The sequence below is a fragment of the Triturus cristatus genome, chromosome 11 (assembly GCF_964204655.1).
Source record: "Triturus cristatus chromosome 11, aTriCri1.1, whole genome shotgun sequence".
Lineage (NCBI taxonomy): Eukaryota > Metazoa > Chordata > Amphibia > Caudata > Salamandridae > Triturus > Triturus cristatus.
The window spans coordinates 280,809,304-280,825,454 of NC_140594.1; positions in this window are offsets into that span (position 1 = coordinate 280,809,304).

Sequence of the window (16,151 nt, forward strand, 5' to 3'; positions counted from 1 at the left end):
TTTCCGATGATGCTCCCCCCGTGCTACCCGGTGTGCTCGGTACTGTAGTACCTCTTTCGTTGATGCTCACTCTTGTTAGCTTGTGATTGTGCTGATACTTTTCGTAGGTTCACTCTTGCACACTGAGCGTGTGTGATTCTATTTGTGTAGGTTCACTCTAGCTTGGAGCGCGTCACGGTAATATCCATAAAAGCGCCTGCCCACGGATTTGCGACCTTTCAAGTGGGCCCGGAGAGCGGGGTCCCCGGGGGGTGAGGGGTATTATTGTTGAGTCTCGTGGTATGCACGAGGAGCCCACTCAACTGGAAATATTTCCTTTATTTCAACTCTGATAGAAAGGATGCACTTCGCCAGACAGGCACATTCATTTGCAGCGTTGTAGAACATATGGTACTGTGGCACTGTGCAGATCATTAATTATGTGTTCTGTTCATTAAATGAGAAGCTTTGAAGGATTTAGCTTGCGCGTGACTGCAAACTATTTTTATACAGGACAGGGTGAACAAAGTCAAAGTCCTTCTTTTTCTTCATTGTCCACATGAAAGCACCTTCAAATTCCTGTGTTACAAATTCCAGCTGTACAAAAATATATTGGGTTTGTTTTAAAAGACATGTTCCATTATCTTCAAGAACCTGGAACACATACAGGGTGCATGTGACAACGGTTTCACCTCCTAGTTCACTAATGGCACTTTCCCTAGGGTGGGGGCAGAGTGGTTGTAAGTTCATGCATAAACACTATCGCTTTTAATGAGTACTTCTCAGTGTAGTGCTTTAACGCATATATTAATGTATTAAACAGCACGCAGCTGCCGATAAGAAAGCTTTAAGCAGATGATAATCGGTGTATTTAGCTGGATTTCAAACATTGCGCAGCTTAACCATTTATTTTTATGCATGTGCATTCCGTCAGCCAATCAGAGGCTGAGGTGAAGGCGCTGGTACCCTGGGCCAAGAGGCAGCGATAGAGAGTGAGTGAGCGCGAAAGGACCTCAGGGAGAGCTGGGCTGGAGGGAGTTTGGGCCACTGAGGGCGACGGGGAGCAGGAACGAGAAGCAAGTATGAAACAGTGTGCACGAGGTACACTAGGAGCTTGAGACGAGTGTGAAGCGGTGTGCACGAAGTAGGAGCGAGAGAAAGGGAAAGTGAGGCATAGAGACAGAAAGAGAAGGGGGCAAGAGAAAGAGAGGGAGTAAGAGAAAGAGGGAGGGAGGGAGGATTTCACTTGCAATCCCCTGCAAGAGAAATGAAAACACATCTTAATTGCCATTACGGAAAGAGGTTAAATACAAGCTGGGTAAGCTGCTAAGTACTAGCGAACAGATTAGAGGAGAGACCACAGCTAAAGCACAGGTGGCTCCCAAGAACGTAAAGTAAACAGGGTTTATGTGTCGCTGAACGCGAGGGCACTGGGTGCATTCCTGCGTCTTCGGGTAATAGTGAATGTAGCTCAACTGACACTTTGCTTTTGCTTTTTAATATAAAATGCAACATTTACTAAAGAGGCCATTATTATAAAAATCTGATTAAGAAACACAATAAAAACAAAGGACGATGTAATTTTTCTTTCTTTCTGCTGTCTCTGCGGCTTTTATTGGTTTGCAAAGCACATGCTTGTTTACTTTCTAGAGTGCCTGTTTGAACATTGCGACATCATGGCAGGGCGCACGTAGAGCCTTTCTCAGAGTCTCTTTAAATTATCCGACTACGTCGGCACGTCTTAATCATTGTGAACTTTGTGGAGTAGCCAGTTGTGGTAGTTTTAAACACATGGCCGTCTCTCAAGTTTTGCTGCGGAGGACGTGACAGCATATCAAGGAGTGCCATTAGCGAGGAATTGTCTTTGGCATCCATGAAGTGTGGAGACGAATTTTGCAGCATTGTCTGGCTACTCCCAGAGATGTGTTTGCCAAGCCACCTCTTTCTCAAATTTGCATGAAAATGCACCATTTGCCCACTCGTTTTTCAAGATTTTCTCAGGTGGTTCAGGTTCGCGCGCTTCGCACGCTCGCCACAGTGCAGTATTTACGCCTCACCACTTTCAAATGTCACCAGCCGCCACTGCTTGTTTGCATTAGAGAAAGGCACCCTGTCTATCACTCTGACAAGATGAGAAGCCATAAAAGTTGAACAAATGAGCTCTCATGGCATCCAGCTGGGTGGAGAGCTGTGTGGCGGCATTTCCAAAAACTGCTAAAACGCCGGTTAACCTTGCAGAAGAAGGGTAATTTTAGGGCTTCAGGAGATACACAGTGCAGTGATCACAGCATATGAGGAGTAGGTACCTGTGTAAGGTAACATAAGTGCCTTGTGACCACTTAGGGGGTGGCGAGGGAGGGTGGTAGACGGCTCCAGGCTGGCCTGGCAGCCTAAAGTATGCTCCCATCCAAGCCGGCCTCCTGGTTTCCATGTAAGAAACGAGCACGCTCTCACACCTCCCGCCTCTGTAACTACCTTGAGTTCACATTCCCACAATCAAAGCACCGTGATCGCCCGGCTACTGAGCCTGTACTGAAAGCTACTGAGGCAGACGGCAGCGCGCACTACGCTCAGGACCCCTTCTACCTCGCCAGAGACGTAAGGGCAGATCTTGCACAACACGGCTCTCGCTGGGCTCGCCTTGCACCAGTAAATTTAGTTGTCATCTTGCAGTGACTGTCACTTTCTTGTTGATGCATAGTTAAACCTTCAGTACTCAGTAAACTATAACACTTGAAAACAGCATAATATCAAATACATGATCGTTTCCAAAAAAACTATAAATGTACAACAATGTAATGTAAAATAAGCTGTTGAGTTCTTACATCATAATAAAACTCCGACCACACATTCAGTTCACATAAATTTAAAACAGCATTTTGATACTCTCTTTGTTTGGACTCTTACCGGAGGACGCCGCTTACTGTTTCCTTCCTTTGCCCTGTGGTCTTGGGCTTGCTGCTGCGGACCTGTGCCTGCTGCCATTCGACATCTCGCCGCATCCGCTTCGCGGGTGCCGCTTCGTGCAGCTGGTGGTGACGCTGCGAGGCGGTTGGCCGATTCAAAAAGGGGAGGAGCATCGCGCTGCAGGGACTCATTCTCCCAGGAGTCCCTGCACAGCCCCTGACACCTGGCCTGCGCACCCTGTGAGCCCGCCCCCGGGCCGGCACCTTGTTAAAAGGTCCAGCCTCTCCTGACACCTGTGGGATACTCTCTTTGTTTGGACTCTTACCGGAGGACGCCGCTTACTGTTTCCTCGCCCCTGTGAGACGCACTTAGGTTACCCCTTTACCCCTCCAGGTAGCGCGTTGAAGTAATTTCGGGCCAGTTGACCATCCCTAAATGCCGATGGCAACTCGCTCGAATAAATTGCGAAGAGGGGGGGGTGACTGTGTGAGCGGCACCATGGATCAATTTATAACGCGTGCCTTTTCTATTGTAGAGAAGGAGATTGTCCGGACGGAGCGTAAACTCTCTCGGGAATCTCTTACCAACAAACGCTCATCTCTGGGCAACCTGGCACTAGTTCCATCTCCCGTCCATGTTCCCCTTTTCCTGATTGTTGACCCTTCACCTCATGATGAGCAACGAGTTAATAGAATTAGGGCAAGCCTGGATCGGCTATCTCTAATTGCTCAGGGTGGTGCTAATTTAACTGAACCAGATAACCCTCCAACACTTCAGCTACCCTGTCCCGTAGTCACAACTTCTCCTGTGTCTCAGGCCCCTAATATTCCCTCCCCTCAGCCTGATTGCCAAGTACAGGAAGAGGGGGGAGCTGCCCCAGTCAAAAGAAAACGTGTTGCCAGCCCTCGTAGGGGGAATTTGATCAAACCCCACAATAAGCTAAGGAAGAAAAATCTTCACAAGGGGGTTGTATTGGGGAAGAGCTCAGGGGTGGGGTTAGATCCCTTAAAAAACCAGCAGGCAGTAGCAGGGGCGGATAATCTCCCTCAACAGTCGATTATAGAATTAAATCTGGCCTCGCACTTAGGTACGCCCTCGGAGAGCCTTTTGCTCCCTAAGTTTGATTGTTTAGTGAAATCACTGATACTTCCGGATATAGAGAAGTTAAAGAAATTGTCACAGCGGGTGGATGCCTTTGAACAGACTGTCCTCGACAACTTTTTTTCGGTAAAATCTTTGATTAAATTCAACTCCAAAATTAGAGAGGATGGGCAATCCTCTCACTCGTTACCCGGGCCCCCTGCAAGGAGTCCGGGCCCAACACCAGTTATAGCGGGGAAAACACAGGTTGTAACCAGGGAAAGCATGCTGTGTAAACCCACTTTGCACCCGGGGGGTGGGGAGGAGGTACCAGGGACCCCAACTATGGTTAATAAAACACAGCCCAAAACCATTGGTAACTTAAAAAAACCCACTAAATCTGCTATGAAGATCACAGATCAGTCAAAAATGGGTGCAGTAGCCTTGGCCAAGAACACCAATACTTCTTGTAGTGCTACTGTTGGTGGGCCCTGTCTAGCACCCTCAACCTCTTCTACCACCCCAGTATCAAAAGTGCAGGAAACAGGGAAGAAGGGGACTTTAACTGCACCATATCCTAGCCTTCCCCCTGGTTGTCAACCATTTGTGGTGGTCCTTACTCGGGTCCCCCCATTAAATCCAGGTAGTCAAGAGTCGTATACTGAGCTAAAAAATAAAACAATGTTCTGGCTCAGAGAAAATAGACCTCTACCTGGCGACATTGATGGTCGGGTTATTCATGTAAGACTGGTTGGTTGAGTGGGCAATAGGCCAAAGAACCAAAATGGAGATTGCATCCTAGTTAACTTTAGAGATCCGAGAGCAGCTAGGGTTATTTGTAGCCAGGAGTCTGACCGCGCTGTATCTGCCATTAGTACTTGTGATCTTGGCTACTTTTATCGGCCACCACCATCGTACTGGCCGGGTAGGCAGATAACCATGGAGGGCAGGGGCAGTTGGTACCCCCGTTATGATACTCTCGATCCCAGTCTCATGTCTCGGAACGTCGGCTCTTGCCCATATTTATCGTGGCAGGACGGCTGACGTGATGATCATGGAGGGGCCAATCCGGGTTCTCCTGGGGCCGTTGGAGCTACATACAGTGACTTGAGCGTATTAGTATGCATTGAGCCTCTTTGTGTAAGTGACCTTTCCTCACCTCCCTCCTTGGCCCCTTTGTATAGCTGCCAGAATGGGATTGCTCCTATTGGATCCAGCACTGATGCAAACGGAATTGAGTCGGCAACAATTGATGTTGGAAGTAACCTCATTTCCCCTAGGCCGACCTATAACCCCCTCCTACTTCATGTAGTGCAAGCCCCCAGCATTGAGAACCTTAAGGTGATCAGCTGGAACGTGGCGGGCATAAGCCGTAATTTAGAGCTGACTGATTGGAACTCTTTCATTGAGTCCTTTGATATTTGTGCATTCCAGGAGACTTGGTCTGTAGAACCCCGGCACAAAGTGGGCTATATGACCTTTTGTGTTGCCGCAAGCATATCCACTGTGGGAAGGGGGCGCCCGTCAGGTGGGCTACTCATCTGGGTGAGACTTTTCTCGGGTTTGCACGTGAGGCAGCTCAAGACTAATTCCCCTGATTTAATGAGACTGTCTGTGAGGGGCTCTCGCAGTGGCAGCCCTCTGGAGATCTTTAACATCTACACTAGAGGCCCAAAAGGAGGTTTGCCTTCCCCGACCCTAGTGGCCTTGGAGGACGGGATCAGGGAGCGCAACCCGAACTCTTACACTCTAGTCATGGGGGATTTTAACTGCACGTACGAGCCACTTGCAAGGGACGATATCCTAGACACCCTAGGCGAGGACACCCGAAGAGGTATTCCGCCCCTCAATATAAGCCCAATTAAGAGATGGTCTCAACGTGCAATACAACTGAATGCACTCACACTGGAGTTTGGCCTAAGGGCGACCAATGGGAGATCCATTTCTGATCAGAAAGGGGCACATACATACAATAGGGTTGGACATACATCTAGGATAGATTACATTCTCTTAGATTTTCGTCTTTGGTCCCATTTGGTAGACATGGAGGTTGTTGCATCTACGGATAGCGACCACAACCCGCTTTCTTTGAGCCTAACCCCCTTATGGTGCAAGAACATCAGCCGTGTAACCCCTCCTGTCATAAGGTTGACTGGAGAAGTCTGCCCTTCGAATTGCGGGAGGCGGTTAAAATGGGACAAGTTTGTCCTCGATGAGGAGAAGGTTACGGGCATAAGGGTAATCATGTCAAACATCATACCAAGGCTATCAGCCGCTACACTGAATGCTGATGAGGTTTCCTCCCTATTTAGTTGTACCACTAGATCAATAGGGGATCTTTTTGCTATCCCCATGCGAGCGGATGGCGATCGTAGGGTGCCGCGCCCAAGGGGTAATCCTGGCTGGTACTCCGCCCCATGTCGGAAAGCAAAGCGAGAATTAATTATGGCAGTGAAGAAAGGGGATAGAGGGTTGGTGGCGGCTGCGCGGAAGAAGTACAGGTCAGCTCAACAGGTCGCTAAGAGAGACTGGGAGGACAAGTTCTGGAGTGACCTGAAATCCGCAAGTGCAGAGAAAAATCCTAGGGGTTTTTGGAACCTAATTAGAGCTAAACACAGCCCCATAGACTCGCTCATCACTTGTAACATCCCTGAGGAGTCCTGGTTTGAGCACTTTTCTTCCCTCTACACTGTAAACATGGAGGATGAACTAGACCCTTTTTTCCTACCCATTGCTGGTTGTCACGATCCAGGGGTGGATGTCCTTTTTACAGCTAGGGAGGTTGAACACTCTATTAAATCCCTTGTCCCGCTGAAAGCTGCAGGGCCGGATGGTTTGCCTGGGGACCTGTTCCGCCTTAATCCGGGAGAGTGGGAGGCTCTTATTGCTTCCTTGCTTAATACATCTAGGCAAAGAGCTCCACTCCCAGAGTCGTGGATGGGTGCAGAGGTCATCCCGATCTTTAAGAAAGGGTCTCGAGATGACCCATCTAACTATCGCCCCATAAGCTTGATAGACTCGTCCCAAAAAGTGGCAGGGAAAGTAATTCTGAGTAAGGTTCTCCAATGGGCAGAAGAGAACAAAATACTGTCTGACTTCCAAGCAGGCTTCAGGGCTGGTACCGGGACCATCGAACAGTCATTTCAACTGTTGATGATTTACTGGAAGGTGGTAGTGATAGGCAAAGGCAGTCTGTATTTGGCATTTATTGACCTGCGGACTGCCTTTGACCTAGTACCCCGGGAGCGCCTGTGGCGGGTCTTGGCAAAACTAGGCATGCCCTTGTACCTACTGTGTCTAATAATAAAACTCCATGAGAACAACTTTGCGCAGGTGAGGTGGGGAACCCAGGGACAAAGGACTGCTCGCATTAAAGTTAGCAGAGGTGTGCGCCAGGGGTGCGTTCTCGCTCCCACCCTCTTTTCACTTTATATAAACCGAGTCGTGGATCACCTCCTTAAAATCCCAGCTGATACACCATCCTTGGCAGGGAGGAAGATCCCAACCCTACTATTTGCCGATGATACCCTGCTAATTTCAAAGACCCCGGTTGGCTTACAGAGTCTCTTGGATGGTTTTGATCAATTCTGCGAGTTAACAGGTTTAAAGATCAATACTGACAAAACCAAGTTCCTTGTTTTGAACCCTCCCAAAAAACTTGGACGCCCCCCAGTGCTTAACTTGGCTCCTTTGGAAAGGGTCAAGGAATTTGATTACCTGGGCATACGCCTCCTTGATACCATGAAGTGGGACAGTCACCTCCACAAAATGACTTTAAGCCACAAAAGGGTGGTGGGGGCTCTTCTGAAGGAGCAGAAGGCATCCTCTATGAAACCTATCGCCCCGGTGCTCGACATTTATGCTGCTAGAGCTGTTAGTGCGGCACTCTATGGAGCAGAGCTATGGGGCGCTCAGAATATGAGCCAGTTGGTGTGCTCAGAGAATAACTTTCTGAGAGACTTGATGTCCCTTCCTAAGAGTGCTCCCACTCTCCCCCTTTTGTTGGACATGGGGTGTCGTCCAATCCAGGACCAGGCTAGGCTGCATCCTCTTTTGCTGTGGGCTCGCCTGTGGAGGGTCCCGGAACTGGCCAGTTATGCCGAGGGGCTAAAGGAGATTTTAGGCTTGTCTGGATGGGCAAAAATAAGGTGGTTAAGGGACGTGAAAAGCTTGCTGACTGATCTTGGTCTTGAGGGGGCTTGGCATTCTCGGTCTGCCCCTCCCAAATCAGTCTTGAAGAACTTATACTGGTCTTGGGTAACAAGTAAAAGAAATACCGATCTTAGCCTGTGCCATGCCTCCAGGGATTTTTTGCTTGTAAAGGATGTGGCAGTTCGGGAACCTTACCTGGACCTCATTACAATTCCCAGGGACAGAGCTCTGTTTTTTAAGTTCAGAATTGGTGTGTTGCCGGTGAGATCATGGACCGCCCGGTGGAAACCTCCGGCCCAAACTATACCTTATTGTCCTTTTTGCCCACTGAAGATAGAATCGATCCCCCATTTTCTGTTTGTATGCCCTGCCTACAAAGCGCCCCGCTCCAGGTGGCTAAAGCCACTGTGCAGGGAGTTGGGTACTCGACAATGCAGCGTGGCTCTGCGAATTTTGAGTTCAGATACTCGGCCGCTGTATGTTTGTGGCTTAGCCAAATACTTAAGCTGGGCGTGGCTTATTAGGACAAAATGGCTTTTACTAATTGTTTAATTATGGTCTTTGTGACTTGACCTTTTTTAGCCACTTATTGTTCATGTTTTTATAGATTTTAATTAACTCTGTTGTGTTTTTATTTCTGTAATACTTTTAAAGATATTTTTATATCGAAATAAAGCCACTTTGACTGAGTATCTTATATTATTTCTCATGCCTGTTCTCCTGCTTTCAGAGGTAAAGTTTCCCTATTTAATATGGCGGACAAGAAACAATTGGTTACCTTAGGCTAGAGGAATTTATTGCATGCAGTCCTTTCTTTGTCTCAGGAACTGGAATGCCTCCTGCTTCCACGGAATCCTAGCAGAACTGGGAAAGGGTGTGGCGTAACAAATAAAGCTGCCGATTTTGGAACTGGGGAACCCGGTTTGAATCCCAGCATCTGCTCAATCTCCTTATATGTCCTTGTGTGATATAACTGGTGCTCATGTAAAGTCTCCAATACCTTCAGGCAAATTTTGCGTTATCTCAGCATTGCAAAAAAATAACCAGCATTTACTATGCATTCAGACGGGGCACTGAGAGGGCCGGGTTTCATGATTTACATAAATACAATATTGATAAAATGGGTGTCGTGCAACAACATCATGTGCCGCTTAATTTAATATGCACGGGTGCTGTGATCATGCGCAGTGCCAGTGCTTGTAAAATTAAAGCGCGCATCACGTGCTCAGTGTTGCAGGAAAGAATGTCCTGCCTGCAGTAGTTAAAACATATTAAATAAAGTACTGCTTACAGACTTAAAAAGACGTACCGTGTAACAACCAAAGTAAAGCAGCTAGTAGCCATGGGATGTTACAAATAAAGAAAACATGGTAAGTAGGAGGGACTAACAGACTGAATCAGAAGCCTGCATTTACGAAGAAAAAAGACAGAAACCAAAGATAAATAGGGGCGAGAGTGGGCGAGGCTTCTCTTCCATACTCCACTACAGCAGCTCGACAGAGCAGCGCAGGCGCGCTGACTCAGGCACAACCTAAAAAGTAAGTTTTCACAAAGTACTTGATAAAAAACACATAGCACTTCTTATTTGTAAATTCTAGGCGAGGATAAAGATAACAGATTAAGTAGAATCAGTCATGAAAAATCTGTTTTGCATATCACTTAAAGACATACATATATTCAAAGCTACATAATTAGATACAGGTCCATAATCCTTGTATGAATTTGCAAGGGGTGGTACCCTAGAATTAGTGTCAATTGTACATCTGGAGGTAGTTCTAATTGTGACAAACACAAGGTGACAACTCGTCTTTAATTGCAGCTAATAACACACACACACACACACACACACACACACACACACACACACACACACACACACACACACACACACACACCCCCCTTGGCAGTTGCTACTAGATAGTTATTATGTTTCCATAGGACATTATTTATTTGTGTTGCTAATAATTTGGGTGCCGTTTTACGAAACTTGTTGAAACTTTCCGAAAAAGTTCTACATTTTGACTAGTTTGCGCATGGAAAGTTTTGGAGTGATCTGTCAAGCGGGGGCGAGAAAAAAGGGGGTCCAAAAACACATTTTCCTCACTCATTTTACCATAGGAACTTTAGACATAGCTACAGCCCAAACCGCTGAATGGATTTGTCTAGAAAGATAGAGTGCTTTTTGTGATTTACTGTAAATTGGTTCAATAGTTTTTGAGCAATGAATGCTGAAAAACGTTGTATATTTAGGGATGTGGAACCTCTGTGGATCGATGAGAGATCTCAAAGTGTTGCTTAAAATCCCCCGGTGTGGGCCAGGGCCCGGGGTGGACGATATGCTGCCCACCTCCCTGAGCCGTATTTGGCCCCAATGACCCCAAAGTCTATTTTAAGGCGAGGGATCAGCGTGGCCCTCTCCCTTTTTATTCAGTACCGGCCCTGGGGTATAGGGTCCCCAGGGTCTAATGAGGCTCGGGAAGGGGGTCCACACTGACCATCTCCCCTTTAAAATAAGGTGCCGGCAGGGGGGTGTCCCTGTGGCCTAATAAGGTCTGCCCCTTTCTTATTATATTTGCCCCAAGGATGGGACCCCCCGGGTCACAGAAAGGCTCGGGGAGGGGGCCATACATCCCCTCCCCTGTTTAATTGTATTTTAACCTGGGGGATGGGGTCCCCAACGTCCAAAGGCCAATTCTACACCACGTGGTAAAGACTCAAACCCCTGCTGCGGCTGGCCAAAGACCGTGCATGGTGTAGGGATTTTCTGCATGTGGGGGGTTGACCACAGCCCAGGCAAACATCCCCCGCTGTGCGTGGCTGGCAGCAGGCCCTGTGGCCAACCCCCGCTACGCATGACTGAAGGCCCTGCGCAGCTTGGGGTTGGCTGCCTTTGGGAGGCTTGATGACAGGCCAGGCCTTGTGGCCAATCCTCCTGCATGCATGGCCGAAGGACATGCACAGCATGGGGTTGGCTGTGAGTGAGAGTAGGACCGGCAGCCAACCCTCTGTTGTTTGAAATCCACAAAAAACATAAAGGTTAAAGTAATGTTATAGTTCGGTTAAATGTTCAGTAGCAATGTAACGTTTTAACTCTAAAAACCATAGATATTCACCAGTTATAGTTGTCTCAAGTAACTATAACTTTTACCCTAAGGTAACTATAACTCGTACCCTCACCATGGACTGCTGATTACCCCACATATTTTATCATTCATGACATGTTTTGAACATCATTGATAATATCACTGCAACATTTGCAATGAAATTATTTATGAAAAAACTGTGCATGGTAGGGGTGTGAGTGATAGTTACCTTATGGCACAAGTTATACTTACTTGAGATATATATATATATATATATATATATATATATATATATATATATATATAATTTTACTCAGTAGAACAAGGGGTACGCTGGGTGGTAGGATATTTGTGCCGGCACATTGATCCCACACAAAAATGGGTGGAAAAAAGTGATTTGTTTTCAGCTAAATTCCAGGTTTGCAGCGGATTCAGGGTAGGGAAACGTTGGGGGATCCATGCAAACCATACCTCCCTGAACTCCCCAGGGTGTCTAGTTTTCAGAAATGTGTAGGTTTGGTAGGTTTCCTTAGATGGCCGCCGAGCCCGGGGCCAAAAACCCAGGTCCCCCACTTGCAAAACGAGGTCGTTTTGTGATAGGTAATTTTGATGTCTCCACAATACGTTTTGGGCCCTTGCCTGTTGAGGGTACTTGGCCCACCCACACAAGTGAGATACCATTTTTATCGGGAGACCTGGGAGAACGCTGGGTGATAGGAAATTTGTGTCACCCCGGTGAACCTACAACTTTCCCACACAGAAATTTTGGAAACTTAAAAGAATTTCAGCTAAATTTGAGGTTTGCAGAGGACTCTGGGTAGGAAAACATTGGGAGGTCCACACAAGCCATACCTCCCTGAACTCCCCTGGGTGTCTCGTTTTTAAAGATGTGTGGGTTTGGTACTTTTCCCTAGATGGCTGCCGAGTGTGGGCCAAAAACCCAGGTGAGCCCCTTTGCAAAACCAGGTCGTTTTGTGATAGTTAATTTTGATGTCTCCACAATATGTTTTGGGCCCTTCCCTGCCCAGGGCACTTGGCCCACCCACACAAGTGAGGCCCCATTTTTATCTGGAGACTTTGGAGAATGCGGGGTGGGTGGAAGTTTGTGGACCCACGCAGATTCAAAAACTTTTCATCACAGAAATGTGGGTAAAATGTGTTTTTTTTCTTTGACAAAGTTTGAGGTTTGCAAGGGATTCTGGGTAACAGAACCTGGTGAGAGCCACACAAGTCACCCCATCCTGGTTTTCCCTGGGTGTCTAGTTTTCCGAAATGTATAGGTTTGCTCGGTTTCTCTAGGTGCTGGCAGAGATGGGACTCAAAATCCACTGCTAGGCACTTTTTCAAAAAAAGGGTCAGTTTTCACTGTAAAAATGTGGTGTGCCCATGTCGTGTTTTTGGTCATTTCCTGTCGCGGGCACTAGTCCTACCCACACAAGTGAGGTACCATTTTTATCGGGAGACTTTGGGGAATTCGAGGTGGGTGGAAGTTTGTGGATCCACGCAGATTCCAGAACTTTTGATCACAGAAATGTGAGGACAATGTGTTTACTTTTTACAAAGTTTGAGGTTTGCAAGGGATTCTGGGAAACAGAACCTAGTGAGAGCCACACAAGTCACCCCCTCCTGGATTCCTTGGGGTGTCTAGTTTTAAAAAATGTATAGGTTTGCTAGGTTTCCCCAGGTGCCAGCAGAGCTAGGGTTCAAAATCCACAGCTAGGCACATTAGGAAAAATGGTCCTTTTTCATTGGAAAAATGTGATGTGTCCATGTTGCGTTTTGGGCCGTTTTCTGTTGCGGGTACTAGGCCTACCCACACAAGTGAGCTACCATTTTTATCGGGAGACTTTGGGGAATGCTGGGTGAGTGGAAGTTTGTGGATCCACGCAGATTCCAGAACTTTTCATCACAGAAATGTGAGGAAAATGTGTCATCTTTTGACAATGTTTGAGGTTTGCAACGGGATTCTGTGTAACATAACCTAGTGAGAGCCACACAAGTCCCCACATCCTGGATTCCCCAGGGTGTCTAGTTTAAAAAAAATGTATAGGTTTGCTAGGTTTCCTTATGGTGCCAGCAGAGCTAGGGTCCAAAATCCACAGCTAGGCACAATTTAAAAAGGGCCAGTTTTCACTGGAAAAGTTTGATGTGTCCTGTTGTGTTTTGGGCCTTTTCCTGTCACAGGTATTAGGCCTACCCACACAAGTGAAGTAACCATTTTTATCGGTAGACTTGGGGGAATGCTGGCATGTTGGAAGTTTGCTGCTTTCCTCTGATTCCAGAACTTTCCATCACAGAAATGTGAGAAAAATGTTTTTGTTTTACTAAGTTTGAGGCTTGCAATGGATTCTGGGTAATCAAATCTGGTGAGAGGCACACAAGTCACCCCATCCTTTTAGGAAACTGGCTCTATATATACTACACCAAAGTGAGGTATAGTGTGTATAGAGACCAAGGGGCATATGTATCAACATCACCATTTGCGATTCTCAAATAGCGATTGTTAAGGAATCGCTATTTGAGAATTGCAAAACGGGATGTATTTAAAAATTCGCAAACTTTTTGCGATTTCTTAAAATTCCTTAATTGCGATTAGCAAATTGCGAAATCGCAATTAAGGAATACCTGCCCATTCATTTCTATGGGCCAGGAGACCCATAGGAATGAATGGGAAGTAATTCTCAAATAGCGAATTCGCAATTTGCTAATCGCTATTTGAGAATAATTTCAAAGGTGCAAGGGTGTCATGATGACACCCTGATGCACCCCTGAAATGAGCATGTGTGTGCATATGGCGCACATACATGCCCTAAGGGCATGTATGAGCGTCACGTGGCACTTTGCAAAATTAAAAATAGTGCATTTTGAAAGGAAATCGCAAATTACCACCAACTGGAAGTTGGTGGTAATTTGCGATTTCTTAAGGATAATTCGCACAACTTGGGTGCTTTTTACATATCATTTAAGAAATCGCAATGTGCGATTTCTTAAATGGTTAGGCAAAATTAAGAAATCGCTAAATTAGCAATTCCTTAATTTTGCGATGGGATTTTGCCTAATACATCCCGTTTTGCGAATTTTTACTCGCAAACGCTGTATTTTGCGATTCGCAGCGTTTGCGAGTAAAAATTAGCTTGATACATATGCCCCCAAGTGACCCCAGAGATAGGCAGAGGTTAAAGTTAGATAGAACCTTACTCTCTATTTGTGGTAGAGTGGTCGAGCAGTAAGGCAGTATCAGAGGACAGTGTTAAGCATTTGATCTACACACTCAGTCAGCAAATGAATTCACACACTCAATAACTGAACTCTAGGCCAATTGTGTTTCTATAAAAATATATACTATTGTTTTATTTTTAGAACCAAGCAAGCCTGGCATAGGTAAGCATTAAATACTTTTCAGTAATAAGTTACTGGATATAGGACAGTTTGAAAATGCAATAGAACTTGTACTTTGTTTGATTTACAGGGGATGCAGCAGGTTGCAACACTTAGCAAAGACAGTACATTGAAATGAATAGGCTTTTTCAGAAAATTACAGGGAAGTTACTTTTTACGTTACTTTTCTAACGCAGTGCTGGATACCTAGGTTCAGCACTGGGACATTTCCTGTAAACAGGTAAATAATTACGTTTTGGTTATTCGCATGATTTTTGAAGAATATCTTTAGATTTCAAAACTCTACACTTGGTCGTTTTTTGGAAGAAAACCAGTGCATTGAAATGAATAGGCTTTTTCAGTAAATTACAGGTAAGTTACTTTTTATGTTACTTTTCTAACTCAGTGCTGGATACCTCGATTCAGCACTGGGACATTTCCTGCAAATAGGTAAGTAAAGAAGTTTTGGTTATTTGTGCGATTTTTAAAGAATCGACTGTGGGAGTTAAGGTTCTGGGGTTAGACTCAGGGGTCCCCCAGGGTCAGTGATGCATTTTTGTTTCACCCTCAGTGGCACTAGGGCGGCCGGGTGCAGAGTGTTGAGGCCCAATGTTATCCTATGGAGGAGAGGGGTCCTCCGGTTGGTGGCTGCTGGCAAGCAGGCCACGGGGCTGTGGGAGCAAAGCTCCTAGGGTTTAAGTCAGGGCAAATAGGGAACCAAATTAGGACCAAAGGTGCACCCTCAGCGGCACTGGGGCGGCCGGGTGCAGGGTGCTGTTTTGAGGTCGGGTGCCCAGCTGTTTTCAATGGAGAACCTCCAGTTTGCAAAAGCACTGCAGGCAGGGAGACGAAGGACTTCTGGGTGAGACCACCACTTCGAGAGGTAAGTTGGGAAGTTAAGGGTTGGTTAGGCACCGTTGGTTCGGGCACACAAGGCCGTGGGGCATTGGGTGCATGGGTGCCTTTTGGGGTCGGTTCTTCTTACCAGCTCCGGGTCGCGGTCAGGGGGGCTTTCTGGATTTAGGGTGCAGGCGTCGGCTGGAGGCTTGAGGAAGGTCAGGGGTCGCCGGATCTCTGGTCAGGATCACCTGGGGGACCTCCTCGTTGTGTTTTTCCACTCGAGCTCGGGCCAGGTTCGGCGGGTGTAGAGTGGGCTGGATTTGCGGTATCTGGCCGGAGCCAGAAGCTGCAGTTTGAACAAATCCTGTGTTCACGGGAGAAGCAGTCTTGGAAGTAAAGGCAGGCAGGTCCTCTGGAGTTTTCGAGGTTGCTGGCTGCAGGACACACCAAGATTTCGCAGGAGCAGGTTCGAGGGGAGACAGGCCGACAGGGCTGGGGCCAAGTCAGTGGGCAATTACAGTTTTTTCGGAGCACACGTAAATCAATCAAAACAAATTATTACAGAATAATACACATAAGAGGAATTCATTTCTTGTTCTTCTTCCTTTAATATTCATAGGTCTTCTCATTCTTTACTTTTCTGAGTCTTATGACTGAACCATGCCTGAGCCAACGCGTTTCGTCGATAATGGCATTAAGCCTACGACTTTTTCAAGGCTAAAAATAACATGA